The sequence below is a fragment of the Giraffa tippelskirchi genome, chromosome 13 (genome assembly GCF_054371585.1).
Source record: "Giraffa tippelskirchi isolate mGirTip1 chromosome 13, T2T-mGirTip1v1.2.pri, whole genome shotgun sequence".
In the NCBI taxonomy this organism is placed as follows: Eukaryota; Metazoa; Chordata; class Mammalia; order Artiodactyla; family Giraffidae; genus Giraffa; species Giraffa tippelskirchi.
Window position 1 is genome coordinate 97,607,754 of NC_137287.1, and position 15,809 is coordinate 97,623,562.

The following is a 15,809-nucleotide window of genomic DNA, read 5'->3' on the forward strand; positions in this document are numbered from 1 at the left end:
CAAAGGGTCAGACAAGACTAAAGCGACTGAGCAAGCATGCATGCACGCACGACAGGGTTGTTATTTACATGATCACGGGGATCTCTAATATTTCAGAGCCTGACACCATACACTCTATCTGTAAAGAGGGCTTCTAGGGAAAATTAAAGCAATGAAACAACAAAATTCACGCTCCTCAGTCTGGCAAACACTCAACATCTATAATGTGCTGGGGTCATTCGGAGGGAAGGACTGGTGTGTGTGGGGAGGGTAAGCTGGTTCAGTCTTTGTGGACAGAGAGTCAGCCAGGCCAGGAAAGTTGAAAATGCAACTGCCTGTTGACCCAGAAAATTGAGGTAACCACTCTAGAGAGAGGTGAGCACTTGGACCAGGAGATGCACGAGGCTCCTCACTGCCAGGCTGCTTATGATGACACGAGCGGGGACTGGAAGCCGATGAGTCCAAACAGGGCGGCTTCTGCTATGCTAACAACCAGCCCAAGTCTCAGGGGCTTAGCCCCACACGAGGAGTTTATCTCCAGCTTAGGCAGCCCTCCAGACCTACCACCCTGTGGATTCTGGCTCAGCGTTCTGAGCTGCTTTGAGTTGGAGGATTTCCACTCACAGGTGTGGCGACTCGTGTGACACACAGGATCCTGCTCACCTTTCACCTCCCAAAGCATGCTGCCTGGCCACTTCTGACTCCAAGGGGAAGCTTGGAGCAACCGTCTCCAGTGCTCTGGAGGGAGCAGAGTGCGGACACTGCGGAATCTCAGAAACTATATCACGCAAAGCAAGCCAGTTCCAGAATGACAGGGTGCTATGCCACATACACACATGCTAAGTAAGTCGGCATAAAAATTCAGCATAATCTCTGCACACATACGATACTGAGAAAGTACAGAAGCATGGATGGAGAGATGCCACATTCAGAAGTGTTGCTTCTGGGGACGGAAGGGGTTGTCACCTTTCCTGTAATGATCTTATTTCTGTAAGAGGTCTATTTGTTGTTGTTCAGTCACTAAGTCATGTCTGACCCTGCGACCCCATGGACTGCAGCGTTTCAGGATTTCCTGTCCTTTACCATCTTCTGGAGTTTGCTCAAACTCATGTCCATTGAGTCGGTAGTACTATCCAACCATCTCATCCTCTGTTGCCCTCTTCTCCTTCTGCCTTCAATCTTTCCCAGCATCAGGGTCTTTTTCAATGAGTCAGGTCTTCCCATCAGGTGGCCAAAGTACTGGAGCTTCAGTTTCAGCATCAGTCCTTCCAGTGAATATTCAGGACTGATTTCCTTTAGGATTGACTGGCTCAATTTCCTTGCAGTCCAAGGGACTTTCAAGAGTCTTCTCCAGCACCACAATTCAAAAGCATCAGTTCTTCAGCGCTCAGCCTTCTTTATGGTCCAGCTCTCACTGCCGTACATGACTACTGAAAAGTATCTATTCAGTTCAGTTCAGTTCAGTTCAGTCGCTCAGTCGTGTCCGACTCTTTGCGACCTCATGAATTGCAGCACGCCAGGCCTCTCTGTCCATCACCAACTCCCGGAGTCTACCCAAACCCATGTCCATCGAGTCAGTGATGCCATCCAACCATCTCATCCTCTGTCGTCCCCTTCTCCTCCCGCCCGCAATCCTACCCAGCATTAGGGTCTTTTCCAATGAGTCAACTCTTTGCATGAGGTGGCCAAAGTATTGGAGTTTCAGCTTCAACATCAGTCCTTCCAATGAACATCTAGGATTGATCTCTTTTAGGATGGATTGATTGGATCTCCTTGCAGTCCAAGGGACTCTCAAGAGTCTTCTCCAACACCACAGTTCAAAAGCATCAATTCTGCGGTGCTCAGCTTTCTTCACCGTCCAACTCTCACATCCATACATGACCACTGGAAAAACCATAGCCTTGACTAGACGGACTTTCGTTGGCAAAGTAATGTCTCTGCTTTTAAATGTGCTATCTATCAAATTCCATATATATGCATTAGTATACTGTATTGGTGTTTTTCTTTCTGGCTTACTTCACTCTGTATAATGGGCTCCAGTTTCATCCATCTCAGTAGAACCGATACTAATGCATATATATGGAATTTGAAAGATGGTAACGATAACCCTATATGCGAGACAGAATAAGAGACACAGATGCATAGAACAATTTTATGGACTCTGAGGGAGAAGGTGAGGGTGGGACGTTCTGGGAGAATAGCATTGAAACATGTATATTATCATATGTGAAACAGAACACCATTCCATGTTCGATGCATGAGACAAGGGCTCAGGGCCGGAGCAATGGGATGACCCAGAGGGATGGGATGGGGAGGGAGGAGGGAGGGGGGTCCAGGAAGGGGAACACATGTAAACCCATGGCTGATTCATGTCAATGTATGGCAAAAACTATTACAATATTGTAAAGTAATTAGCCCCCAACTAAAATAAATAAATTTATAAAAATAAATAAATAAATAAATGTGCTATCTAGGTTGGCCATAACCTTCCTTCCAAGGAGTAAGCATCTTTTAATTTCATGGCTGCAATCACCATCAGCAGTGATTTTGGAGCCCAAAAATCTGACACTGTTTCCACTGTTTCCCCATCTATTTCCCATGAAGGGGTGGGACCAGATGCCATGATCTTAGTTTTCTGAACGTTGAGCTTTAAGCCAACTTTTTCACTCTCCTCTTTCACTTTCATCAAGAGGCTCTTTAGTTCTTCTTCACTTTCTGCCATAAGGGTGGTGTCATCTGCATATCTGAGGTTATTGATATTTCTCCTGGCAATCTTGATTCCAGCTTGTGCTTCTTCCAGCCCAGCGTTTCTCATGATGTACTCTGCATATAAGTTAAATAAGCAGGGTGACAATATACAGCCTTGATGTACTCCTTTTCCTATTTGGATTAACATCTATTAATTCTGGACCGTGGCCTTCCCTCTGTTTGCTCTGTCATTTGCACTTTTCAGTGTCGTATTGATCCTTTGGACAGATACAAAGCTAGGCAGTGTGCTTACTGAAAAAGAGAAACTCACCCCACGTGGTGACACAAATGAAGACACAGCAGAGCCCAGGGGTGGCCAGGTTAAACCCAGGGCTGGTGCATCCCACACAGAGTTTCATCTCTGTTCTGGGGTGTGAACTCTCTGCATCTTATTCCCTCCACCCCGTGTGTTCACTTTCACTAATGTTCTCTACACATTATCTCATGAGCTTAAGGTATGGACTCTAGTTGCATGACAGCAGCTGTTGGAGAATTCTGTATTTTGATTAATAACCTGAGCAAATACCTATGGCATGAATGTTGACTGGGGTATTTGAGTATTTTCTAGAAAGGCACAGAGAAGACACTAAGTTCCCCTTATGACACCTTTTGGGCACACTGGTAAATGGCAGAGGATACACTATTTTAGGGGCTTCCCAAGTGGCTCAGCAGTAAAGAATCCACCTGCCAAACCAGGAGACATAGGTTCGATCCCTGATCTGGGAAGATCCCCTGGAGAAGGAAATGGCACCCCACTCCAATATTCTTGCCTGGAAAATTCCATGGACAGAGTGGGCTATAGTCCATGGGCTCATAAAGAATTGGACATGACTGAGCAACTGAGTACAGTAAGCTATTTTAGGCAGCAGAGGGAACCATCAAGTTTGTCTTCTCCATGTCCTTGAACCTGGAGACACTCTAAGGAAACTTGTAGGGAATCCGGGCATCCGCTGATGCCCGGGTAACTGGAGGTGCCACTTCCCTGGCTCTGCAGTATCAGGGTCTCTCTGACACTTGAACTCTCTGCACAACACCAGTGCTGACCTTGTCCCTGGCCCCTAATGAGCGCCGCGGGTACTGCCTTCTGCCCCATGAGAACTGCAGGGTTGGGGTGGGGAGCTCACAGCTCTACAATGAAAGGGCAGTCAGGCTTCACAGCAATGAGGCAAGGCTGGTATGAACCAGGAGAACCCGATTGTAGCACCAGGATGCACATGGGGTGCAAAAGGACTGGGAAGAGTGGGCAGGACTGGACTGGCCCAGCTGCCCCCTCATGGCGCTGTGATGTCTGCCACTTTGTGGACCGTTTTCTCCAGATCTAAGCCAGAGCCGCTCTGTGAGGCTCTTTTTCAGTCTCCATTTTGAAAGGCACAGCTGGTTACTCCCCAGGAGCCTCTGCCTAGAGTCTTCTGCAGGGAAATGGGCGGGGAGTGGGGTGGGAGGCTTGAAATTGCTCCTAAACGCTTCACTGGGGGAGGGGAAGGGGGAGGGCCGGTACAGAGACTCTCCCACCTCCCCCAGTCACCCCTGGCTCCTGCAGCTAAACTCCAAGGGCCCCGGTGCACTTACTGCCCAGCTGTACCGTCCTGAATGTCTGAATACTCCTTTGAAGGAGGGCCTATGTTTTCATTCATTCTGCATTGGATCTCACAAGTTACAGCTCTGGCTCTGACTCTCCCCACATATAATTTCTTTCTAAAAACATTATATCTGAAAGGTTTTCTGGATGACTACAAATTGATTTTCTTCCTAAGCCTGGTGTTAGGACCATTATTTTAAATCCAGTTCTGTCCGCTCTGGATCAGCAGCCATTTTCAACAAACAGGCCTGTGGACTAGATCGGCACATACAAGGTCAAGCCCTAAAGGGCCCTTGGGGGGTTGTCCCCACGGCCAGGGGCCCCCACGTGACTCACTGCACTCTCGGTGGGGCTGCTGGAGATCCAGAGGAGGCCACTGGAGCCGCTCCTTGTCTAACTGATTCTAATCTGCCACTGAAGTCAGTAAATCATTAGCTCATGCTTCTGAGCCTCACTTTCCTCATCTGTGAAGTGGGAATCATTATACCCACCCAACCTGGGTCCTTATATCAACGAAAGTGGGGACTCGGGTGACAGAGGCCACACATGCCCCTCAGATGAAAGACTCAGTTAAGGGCAGGCGCTCTGTCTGTATGGATAAGGCTGAGACCACCATTTGAGGCAGGCTTCAGGTATCTAACTGCCCCAGCAGATGGGCAGGTTGACTTCCGAGTGAATCTGGACCAAGGTTCCTTTCCCACCATGACCACAGGAGGTTGTCACAAGGGATGGCATCCTTGCTCTATGGTATCCCCACTCAAGAGGACTTGGGAGACCAGACAAGGCACAAATTGGGGAAAGACTCCACAAGAAAGAGACTCTGATGAGTGCAGACACCAAGGCTACTTCTGCAGCTCCGGGCCCCGTGAACAAGCCGACAATGACCTCAGGGTCCCCAGAGCAGGTGCCTGTGGACGTCTCTCAGGGGGCTTGGTGGGTGCCTGGCCCCAGACAAGTCTCAAGCCTGCTTTTCACTGTTTGCCAGCTTTTCAACAACTGTATTAAACACAGAACACACATGCCCAGGCACAGACGAAGTCCTGGAAACCAAGCATGCGGAGACTGGTTTTTTCCCTTTGTGTCTACAGTCGGACCCCTACCCATTGCCACATGGACGCCTCCCACCTCCAAGGGGAAGTCACTCACTGCCCCAGCTGCACGAGATGCAAGAGCACATGGGAAATGAAGGAAAAAAAAAATCGAACAATCTCAATAATATTTTAAGCCACAAAGTAATATTTCTATAGTGGAGTGCAAATAGAATTTTACATAATGCACAGAATAAATGCTTCTGAAAATCAATATTTCCAGCTGGATGTACAAATTAAATGATGATATTCAAGTGCGAGATTAAAACAATGATTTAAGATAGAAATTGAGTTATATTATCTCATGCCTGCCTACCGCTGAATATGTTAATAGAACAAATTTGTTAGTATTCAGTCAATTTGTCTCCCTAAACAGAAGGAGGTGGGGATTACTATTTAAAAAGCAAAAGGTTGGTGAGGAAAAAGCTCCCCAAACATATTTTGGGTGGAAAGACGGCAAAGCCAGATGCTCATGGGGGGATTGGGGGAATCTGGGTACGGCTTGTTCTCCTCCTTCAAGGAGAGGTGGGGTTAATTTTCCAGATGCTTCCTTGGTCCCACCGTGCCTGTGAGTGAGGCTCCCGCCTCCTCCCCAGTGCAGGGGGGTGATTAGGCCCAGGCATGTGAGGTCTGCAGTGCTCAGGCTCTCATTGTTGACACCCCGGGTCACGTCCTCACCCTATTTATTCTCTTTGAAGACTGGGAGGCCTGCTCCGGCCCCCAGGACACCCACTCAATAATGCAGCAGGAGGCGGCCCTGTTCACGTCTCCGCATGCGGAGCAGCTCTAATTGTAGGGAAGGGTGGCCAGGGAGATTCTAACAGGGGTCGTGTTGTCTGAGGCCCCCGGCACCGAGCTGCCCTCTCGGGGCACTGGGTCTTCCCATGCCTGGGTGGACCTGGGGCACTTAGTCCAGGCATGGCTTTCTGACCCATCTGTTCTGAGGGGTCTGCCTGCTCTTGGGGACAAAGGGAAGCAGCGGGTACACCCACTCAGCCCGGGGCACCTGTGGAGCCGCAGCCCCAGGGGGTCTGCACACATGCGGCCTCCCTCACGTGTTGGCCCTAGGCCTGCCCTGCATCACCTGCCCCAATGTTATCAGCTGCTGTTGATCCTCCTTCCCCGAAAATGTGCTTTTACCTTGAGCTCGGCAACACTGAAGCTTGCAACCGTCCCTGTCCTCTCTGGCTGAATCTCCTCCTCGCAGCCTCCCCACAGTCTCCCGGGGGCCTAGTCCTGGAGCCCTCTTCCCCTCATCCCTCCCACCTCACTCAGGGGCCTTCCGTGCAGAACAAACCACATGGGAAACGAAGGAAGTGAGTTCCACCCCAGCTGGTGAGCCTGGGGGACCCCGGCCCTAGTGAGACCGGAACAGCAGTCCCAGCAGACCCCTGCTCTTAGCACCATGAGACCCTGAGCTGAGAGTGGAGCGGCCTTGTGACCACAGGTTGGGGTGCATCAATGGGTCTTATCTGGAGCCGCCACGTTTGTAGTAACAGTGACCTTGGAGCAGAAAACTGATACCTGTGCACCTGTCTGCCTGTCCGCTCCCCAGACTGGGCCCCATATTTCCTCACAGAACTCTGTGGGGGGGCCCCATCTCCCCAGGGCCTTCTCAGCACTCGCATCGAAAGTCTAGATTTCTGCTAATTAGACTCGCATGTGGGACACTCTGGTCTGTTTTTAAGCGGCTAAACCATTTCTATATGTTTACCACTTTCTTGTGTGTTCCCCCATTTATGTCTTTTGCCCACGTCTCCACTTTACTTCTGTTGTGTTGTCTCTTTTGCACTGATCTGTATGTGAAGCAGGTCTTCCTACAGGCAAGCTGCATTTGACTGGAGTGGTGGGGGTGTGGCTGAGACTTAGCGATCCATTTTAACGTTTGGCCCAGACGACGAGTCTCCGTTTTGATATCTGCCCCTCGTGCTTGTCAGGGCGCAGGACTAATCACGGCACCATCTGGGATGTCCTTTATGTGTTAAGACTAGGTGCGAACAGAGATTTTGTTTGGGCCCCATGCTGCCTGGGGTTGTGGGGTGGAGAGAGGAGCCTGTCACCTGGGGGCTCGCGGAGCTGGGTTCCCTGTGGGACAACCTGGGGTCCGTTCTTCAGGGTGATCATGACAGGGTTGAAAGGGTGTATTCCTCAGTCACAGAGGTGGGGCCCGGCGATTGGTTCTGGTTTCGCCAGCACTGGTTTCCATCAGCGTTTCTGCCAAGGGTGGCAGGAAGCCACAGGGCCAGTGCAGGGGCCATTTCTGCAGGGTTGCCTAGTGCTTTTTCTAGCTGCAGTCTTCGGACCAGGGCCCCAAATCTCCTCAAGTCCCCACACTTGAACGGCCCAGAAAGATGAAAACAAACTTTAAAATCCCGGATAATCCTCACTTTAATAATAAGCAGTTTTATCTAAATCCTGCCTTTAAAATTGGGCTTCCTAGTCTGATGCTGGTGGAAGCGTTTTGACATCCAATTTCCAGGCTGCATCTGGACAGTGTGACCCCTGGGCTCCACACCCTGCCCGAGGCTTGTCTCAGACCCACCAGGTCTCCACAAGTGGGGACTCAGGTGATGCTGCCTCCACTGTCTGCCCTCAGCGTCCAAGGGCCACCTGGGAGAATGAGGAGGAGGGTCTTGGCTTCTTGTGGATGAGATCAACCCCTGCCCTCCACCAGCCCACACGTTTGAAAAAATCTTTTCATTTAAATTACTTAGGAAACATTTTACAACACTTGTTGTGATGTGCCAGGCCCTCTTGTGGTTTCATATTCATTCACTCAGTCCCTGTAACAACACATAGGAAGATCCCTCTGCGATGCCCATTTTACAGACAGGGAAACTGAGGCAAGAGGCGGTCACCCAGTGGGGAGTTCTGGAGCTGAACCTCAGACACAGCAGCTGGGTCCAGGGTCGCTCCTCTTGGATGGCAGCCTTGGGCAGTGATTCCAATGATATTAAGGTTGTCCAGTCCACTTTCTCCCTCGACCTCTAGACATGAATATTAATTGTCCTGACAACAAGCAAGAGCAGCTCCATCTTTTAGCACCGCCTCTCTGGACAGTGCCATGCCCGAGACTCGGATCCAATGGATGAACGCGACTGCAACAGATGGACTGTAATGTCTCCACTGTTGGGTCAAGTGGAAGGCAGGCCCCCTTCACTGGTCAAGCATACATGCTCCTGGGCCTGCCTCCCAGACCAAGAATCTATGGTCGGTAGAGCAGGTCCATCTGTTTTGTGATGTGAGACTCCTGATGCAGCCTCTTCCCAGCCAAGCATCTTCCTTCTGGCTCTATTTTCCATGAGGCTCTGGCTCTTTCCTGGGACCATTCTTCCTGCCTTACTCTTGTGTCTCATCAGTTAACCTAGAGGTGCCAGGTCAGGGGCGGCACTGTGTTCCTGGTGGCCTGGGCTCCAGTGAGAAAACCCTTGCATTGCTCCATCACTCACTGGAGAGTGTTCACTCAGCCTGACTCCACCCACCCTATGTGGCTTCATCAACACCAGAGGACCCCAGATGTTGTCGGAAAGAGATTCTAAGAAAAGGGCCATTTGGGGCATCACCCAGAACAGTCAGAGATGAAAAATAATGCTGTGAACATATTCCATGCCGCAAATGTCTCTTCAAATAAAAGAATATAGAGTCAGAACAGGAAAATATGCTGTAAATTCTCAAGGAATCAGGCTATAGATTTCCTGTAGATAGATTCCATGTCATATGACGACACATTTGTATGAAATTATAAAAACCAATATCCATCCAGGGATTGTGCAATAAATAGAATTTATTAAAGTGCTTGTGAAGCGCCTCCAGTGAGAAATTCATCTTTGATCCAGATTTTAATAAGGATTATATAATCATAATGAGACTGTAATAAAACAGCATTACCTGAATAATCCATTTTATTACCAGTTTTATTATGAGTTCCCATTTATTACCATTCATTGGATATTTAAAGCATATGTAAATGATGCAATATGAAAGATATGAGGAATGAGAATTATGGTATACGTCTATGTAAATTTATCTTTCTGATATCCAAGATCTTCAGAATTCTGAAGTTTATACAGTCAGAAAGGATCTCAAGAGAAGGTTAAAAATGTGGCTTTGGGTTTCAGGCATCAAATATGAATGTCTTGCCAAGAAAATGGCCATTCCTTCCGATGGATATGAAATCCAGAGTCATAGGATTAAACCTTTATCAGGAGTAGGAGACTTTACATGACACCAGAAAACCCTGTTTACTTGGGCCATGAATGGAAATCTTTCTAAAGTGTCTAGCTCCCTACATTAGCAAGTATGTGGACCACACCTAGGGCTTCCCAGATGGCGCTAGTGACAAAGAACCTGCCTGTCAATGCAGGAGACATAAGAGATGCAGATTGGATCCCTGGGTTGGGAAGACCCCCTGGAGGAGGAAATGGCAACCTACTGCAGTATTGTTGCCTGGAGAATCCCATGGACAGAGGAGCCTGACAGGCTGCAGTCCACGGAGTCGAAAAAGAGTGGGACAGGACTTAGCGACTAAACAACAAACAAATGGTCAGGAATCAGGTACTTGAAATCTTGTTAAGGGGGTAGGGCTCATGTTATGTGTTTTTACTGCAAACAAACAAGAACCACAGCAAAGGGACATGGAAGCTTTTGGTGGTGACGGACATGTTCATGACCTGGATTTGATGATGGTAACAGTAGACATATGTCAACACTTATTAAACTGCATGCATTCATTATGCACAGTGTCCTGTACACCAATCATACAATAAATGTGGGGGTGAGGGGCATAGATCCCATGTGTTTAGGGACTTCCTTGGTGCTCCATTGGCTAAGACTCCACTTCAAATGCAGGGGGGTTGGGGTTTGATCCCTGGCTGGGGAGACCCCACATACCATGCAGCCAAAAAATAAAAATAAATAAAAAATTAAAAAAAGAAACTTTTATTTATTTAAAAGAAAACATGGGAAGGGGGTATCTGGGGTGCTGCTTATGTGATTGTCATTCTCTTGTGAACATTTCAGAGGGATACTGCCTGCAATTTGTTTGTTTTTCTGTATGTGCTGTAGTTTATGAAAAGTTTGAGAATGTTAGCCAACATTCCCAGTTTTGGAAGTACCACAATGGGCAGAGAGCCCCTCTGAGCACCCGGAAGGCCTCTCTCCAGTCTGCCACATGCTGTCGCTGCCGCCTTGAGGGCAGAGCACTTGACAATCAAAACTTGAGTCAATTTTCAAAGAGCTTTTCGGAAGAACATAATTAGATTAGAACATTACATTTGTTAATTTTTCAGTTGCTCATTAAAATTGACATGTCATTTGATTTTGACAGAAACCTTTTTATCTTGATGTAGGGCTGTGGGCTTTTTTTTTCTATAATAAAGCTATATTTAGGAAGTTCTGAAATATGACAACGGCAATAATGAAATGGAAACCACTCACTCCATCACTCGTATCTAAGAATCATGAAATAAATCATCTTCCTCCATAATATTTGAAAAGAAAAACAAATGAGGCTGAGGTCTTTATTTAAACTTTAAAAAAAATGAGACCATCGTGGGAATGAAGCTCGTGACTCTGGTGATGTGTGCGGAACCCAAGCAGCAAGCCTGCTCTGCAGAGGAGTGGTGGGCATTCAGACCACAGGACATGGGTTCAGGGACATCCCTGCTTCCCTCCTCACACTGTGTGTGTGGGCTGTCACTTCAGTTGTGTCTGACTCTACGACCCCAGGGACTGTAGCCCACCAGGCTCCTCTGGCCATGGATTCTCTAAGCAAGAATCTCTGGATTGGGTTGCCATGCCCTTCTTCAGGGGATATTCCCGACCCAGGGATCTACCTGCATCTCTTAAGTCTCCTGCATTGGCAAGCAGGTTCTTTACCACTAGTGCCACCTGGGAACCCTCACTAAGCCCTCATCTGTAACCTGTGACATGAATGCTAAGTGGCCATGCTCATTCCTGCAAAGAGAAGAAAAGATGGCCTTCTTCCTGCTTTGACTGTGTCCTATCCTGTTCTGTTCTGCAGAGTCAGAACAGAAGCCCCTGGATGGTCGGTGCACATCAGACAAGAGGAAGTGGGTGGTGGGATGCAGTGGGACCCCTGGGAATGGATGGTCTGGGTCCTAGTCCCCTCCCCTGACTTAGCCATCTGCTCTGGGGCAAGATGGCTGTTCCTGGACCTTCTGTTTCCTCATCTGTAAAATGGAAGTAATGCAAGTGTTAATTTTGTACAAAGTGAGGTGGCTGACCCCCAGCATGTGTGCCCTCCATGGGAGCAGGTGCCCACATGGGGACACGACTTTCTTCCATCCTGCAGACACACGCCTGTCCACCCTTAGACTCTCTCAACTCCAGCAGTTAGATGGAGGGAACTCCAGGGACCCAGAGCAAGTTGGACACTGAAGACAGATGGAGTCTTGGTTTCTGTGTGATGTTGTTGGGGGGGGGGCACTTCAGCAGAGCTCTGAGCCATGAGTGAGAAAGGGGCGTGCAGAGTCCCTGGGAACTGGGGTTTCTTGGTTGTAGCCGCTTATCAATGAGGCCACAGCAGCTACTGCAGAGAGCGCGGGTGTGGCCGTTGTGTGGCACCAAGCACACAGCTGATGATCCACAAATCTCCGCTTTCCTCTCTCTGTCTTCCTTTAAGCAAGTTGCTGGTTCCTGCCTCTGGAGAGGGTTCAGTTGAAGTGTATCTTGGATACAAAGAACACACTTGCTAGGGTCACGGCTATATCTGAAAAGCCAGCAGACACCCACAAAGCACCCTTAGTATCCTGCAAAGGTGGCTGCAAGAAGTGTCCAGAGCCACCCTTCCCAGGTGGGTGTGTCACCCCCCAGGTGATGGAAACCATCCAAGGATGCCCAGTGCAAACCCAAGAGTGAGGCAGAAGAAATGAACCTGCGAACGTCCTTACTCCCAGTAAAACTCCCACGAAAGCTCTTCCAAATCCACAGCTGCAGCAGCTCACCTCCCCATGCTCCTCCACTGTTCTAGCTTGGTCTCCCATCACCAGAAACTTCCAACCATGTTAAATTACACAGGGGATGAGCCAGCAAGTGGGCACTGGGATGAACCAGGGAATTTGCCCACGAGACGTCTGACTAAGGTGCCATTTGAGCTTAGTAACAACAGCGATCATTCAGAAAATGACCTACTCTGAGTCATTTCTGACTTGGGAATAGAAAGCTGGCATTGGAACCAGTCTCACAATTTTAATGCCTATTTCAGCGTTCACATTAGAAAGAAAGATTATTTTTTAAGTGGCAGGGAGGCGAGAGGAGGTAGAGAGAAGCCACCTTTGTGTGTGAGCTTCTGGTTTCTTTTCATTAAAATCTAGTTTGGAGAATTTGTTTATTGTCCAACCCGAGAAACCTATCTACAGAGGTATCATCTGATGAGAACTGGAAGTGGTGAATGCGGGCTTTTTACATTTTAATTCTGGAATAGTGTAAGACTCACAGAAGTTGCAAACTCAGTGCAGAGAATTCCCAAGTCTACCTCCCCTAGCTCCCCGACGACATGACATAGCGGGTCCTTGTCCTGGAGGAGAACAAGGACAGTGTCAGCATGAGGGACCCCAGGGCAGACGGTGGTCAGATTCACCAGTTTCCATGTGTCCTCGTTTTTAAGAGGATGCAGTTCATGGGCTCCATTCTAAACATATTCCTCCAACAGGGAGGTGCTCCAAGTGGATGTGGCTGTTTCATGGCAATATTCTTCCAGCTCCCCCAGCATAAACAGAAAGTAGCACAACTGATTACAGCAGCTACTGAGTTTCAGTGACTTTGTTTCTTTGTAGCTTTAATAAATGGCACTAAGAATGATGGGACAATCCCCTGGAGAAGGCAACCCACTGCAGTATTCTTGCCTGGAGAATATCATGGACAGAGGAGCCTGGTGAGCTGCAGTACATGGGGTTGCAAAGAGTCCGACATGACTGAGTGACTAACACTGCCGCTGCTAACTACTACTATTATTACTAAGAGTGACAGAGGGACAGGCTAATACACTGTTGCTAGGCACCAGGGAAGCCCCACATGCATGACTGAAGAACATACTTCCCCTCCCCTGTCACTTGGGAAACAGAGCAGCCTGGTGGACCTCACAGCCCCCTGTATGAGTCCCCTCTCCCCCACTGGCAGGGCCACGGGAACCCTCAAGAAAGGAAATGGCCTGCAGAGCCGCCCCCTACACCCAGCCCTCCAGCCTCCCCATCTGATTCTGCAGACCTTCCCTCTTTTAAGGCAAAGAGCTGACTTCTGATTACATAACTCTATTCCGAGATGAGCTCTCCAAAACCTCGGTGCTGGTTCTGGAAAACAAGCAAGATCGTGCTATTTACAACATGAACATGGCTCTGCACCAGCCTCCCTGCGCCCAGGGGTCTACATCTGCTCCCTTTCTCCTCCTTCAGGTCTCAGCAGCTTAGGGGGCAGCCCCAGGGTCTATCTGGGTGCTCAGCTAAAGCAGAGGGCCCCTCCCTGGGCTGCTCTGGCCCTTCAGCCTCTTATCACTTTTCATCATCACAATTAAGTGAATCCCAGCTCTGAAGGATTTACTGGAGAGTTACTACAGGAAAAGAACTCTGTGTGTGTATCCGTGTGCATGTGTCTGCAACCTGTGCACATGTAGGTGTGTATATGTGTGTGTATATGCGCATGCATATGTGTGTCCATATGTGGTGCGCGTGTCCAGGGTGCTGGGGAAGTCTGAGCTGACCCGCTCTGTCACGTGGGCTTGTCAAGTGCAAGCAGAATCCATCATATCCCTCCTCTGAGCCATGTCCTAAGTCAGATTCTCCGTCTCCTGTTGCAGCTGCTTGAGGTGTAGAATCACAGGTGAGGTGTCCCCGTGTCTGAACTTATGCTCCTATCACTCTCTTCCTGCAGCCCTGAGAAATACCCACACAACTGTCTGGGACGCGTGTGGGGAACCGCCCTCACCTGGGCTACAGCCCCCACTGCAGGGAGGGCTTTCCGTCCTCGGCCTTCTGTGAAAGGAGAGCCCTGGCCTCGGTGTCACCTGGGGCAGACGCTCTCAGGAGTCATGCTATTGAAGCGAAATGATTCAATAAGGCCAAGCCTCCTCCTGGGAGCCCCCAACAAGGCTCATAGCCCAGGGAAGGAAGTCCCCGCCACCCCCACAGCTCCCACATAGCATCTTCATTAAAGCAGGAGAGGTGGGCGGTGGGTGGTGGTGGGAAGGCTTGGCAGATGAACCTCAGGGCTCAATCTGATATAAGAAGTGATTTCTAGATGCCTTCTCAGTTGTTGCTCCTGCGATATTATTCTGGTTTTCTTCCCCAGATGCTGTGAACTTCTGGAAAATGAAGCCCTGGTGGGACCTCGGCCTCCTCCCTGCCCTGGAAGCCCCAGCGGGCTCTTCCCATGGAGGCAGAGGAGGTCACTGATGGTCATGATGAGCAGGAGCTGATGTGACAGCCTGGGCGATGGCCTGACGCTCTGGTCCGAGGATGAGCCGGTCCTGGCAGATGGTGTGCCTGATGCCAGACCAACATGCAGGAGCTGAGCTTGGCCTGGGATGCCTTCTCTGCAGGCCCATCAGATATTCTGCAGCCCGATCAACTGGGGCAACTGGTCCATCCTACTCCTGCCCCAGGGACACTGGGCGACATCTGCAGACATCTTTGGTGTCACAACTTGGGGGGTGGAAGCAAGGGATGCTGCTGGACACCCCACCTCACGCAGGACACTCCCTGCTCCAGCAGGGGATGTCCCAGCCCCGAGGTCAACAGTGTCCAGGTTGAGAAACACTGGCTTACTTACGCAAATATTTCTTATCAGAAGTTCTTATAAAAATGTATTATCATTAAAGTTTCAGAAATATGTATTTTTGAGAATAAAAATATCCTCAAAAATTATTTAGGGTGGTGGGTCAGATAAAAAAATAGGAAAAATTCACAAGTATTTCATGATATTAAAATAAGAATCTGAGGAATTTCCTGGTGGTCCAGCGGTTAGGGCTCTGCACATCCACTGCAGGGACATAGGTTCGATCCCTGGTCAGGGAACTGAGATCCCACAAGCCTCATGGAACAGACAATAAATAAAGGCAGATTCCTGGACACTCAGTGATTCCCACTGAGTCCAAGTTGGGCCCCAGGAATGAGAAAAAAATAAGAAATCAGGTTTTCTTTTTTCTTTTTCTCATTTGAAGAACCTGAAGCAGGAAAGGATGTAGATTTTGTTTTGTTTCCCCCTTAAAGTCACATTTTAATAGACGTCCACAAGCGAACTGCGACACGGCTGTGTTTTGCCACCCCTTTTCTCCTCCCCCATAAAAGGTCTGGATTTAATTAATTTATCAGTGTTTTTCTTTGTTCCAGTTCCAAGTTCAATTAGTTGGTTAAATGACATAATGGGTATGGAGAAAAGCTTTGAGAAGGGTTTAAAGCACT

At 48.9% G+C, this 15,809-nt stretch overlaps 1 protein-coding gene and 1 long non-coding RNA gene across 2 annotated transcripts in view; one reads left to right on the forward strand and one right to left on the reverse strand.

The window, feature by feature from the left end:
- The window catches only part of CDH4 (cadherin 4), a 476,927-nt gene that overhangs the window by 257,864 nt on the left and 203,254 nt on the right, over positions 1-15,809 (reverse strand). The gene's annotated exons all lie outside the window — the stretch shown is intronic.
- Positions 13,457-15,235, forward strand: LOC145533553 (uncharacterized). The gene is made up of 2 exons (XR_014074155.1): positions 13,457-14,229; positions 14,698-15,235. It is a non-coding gene; the product is annotated as an uncharacterized LOC145533553 (long non-coding RNA).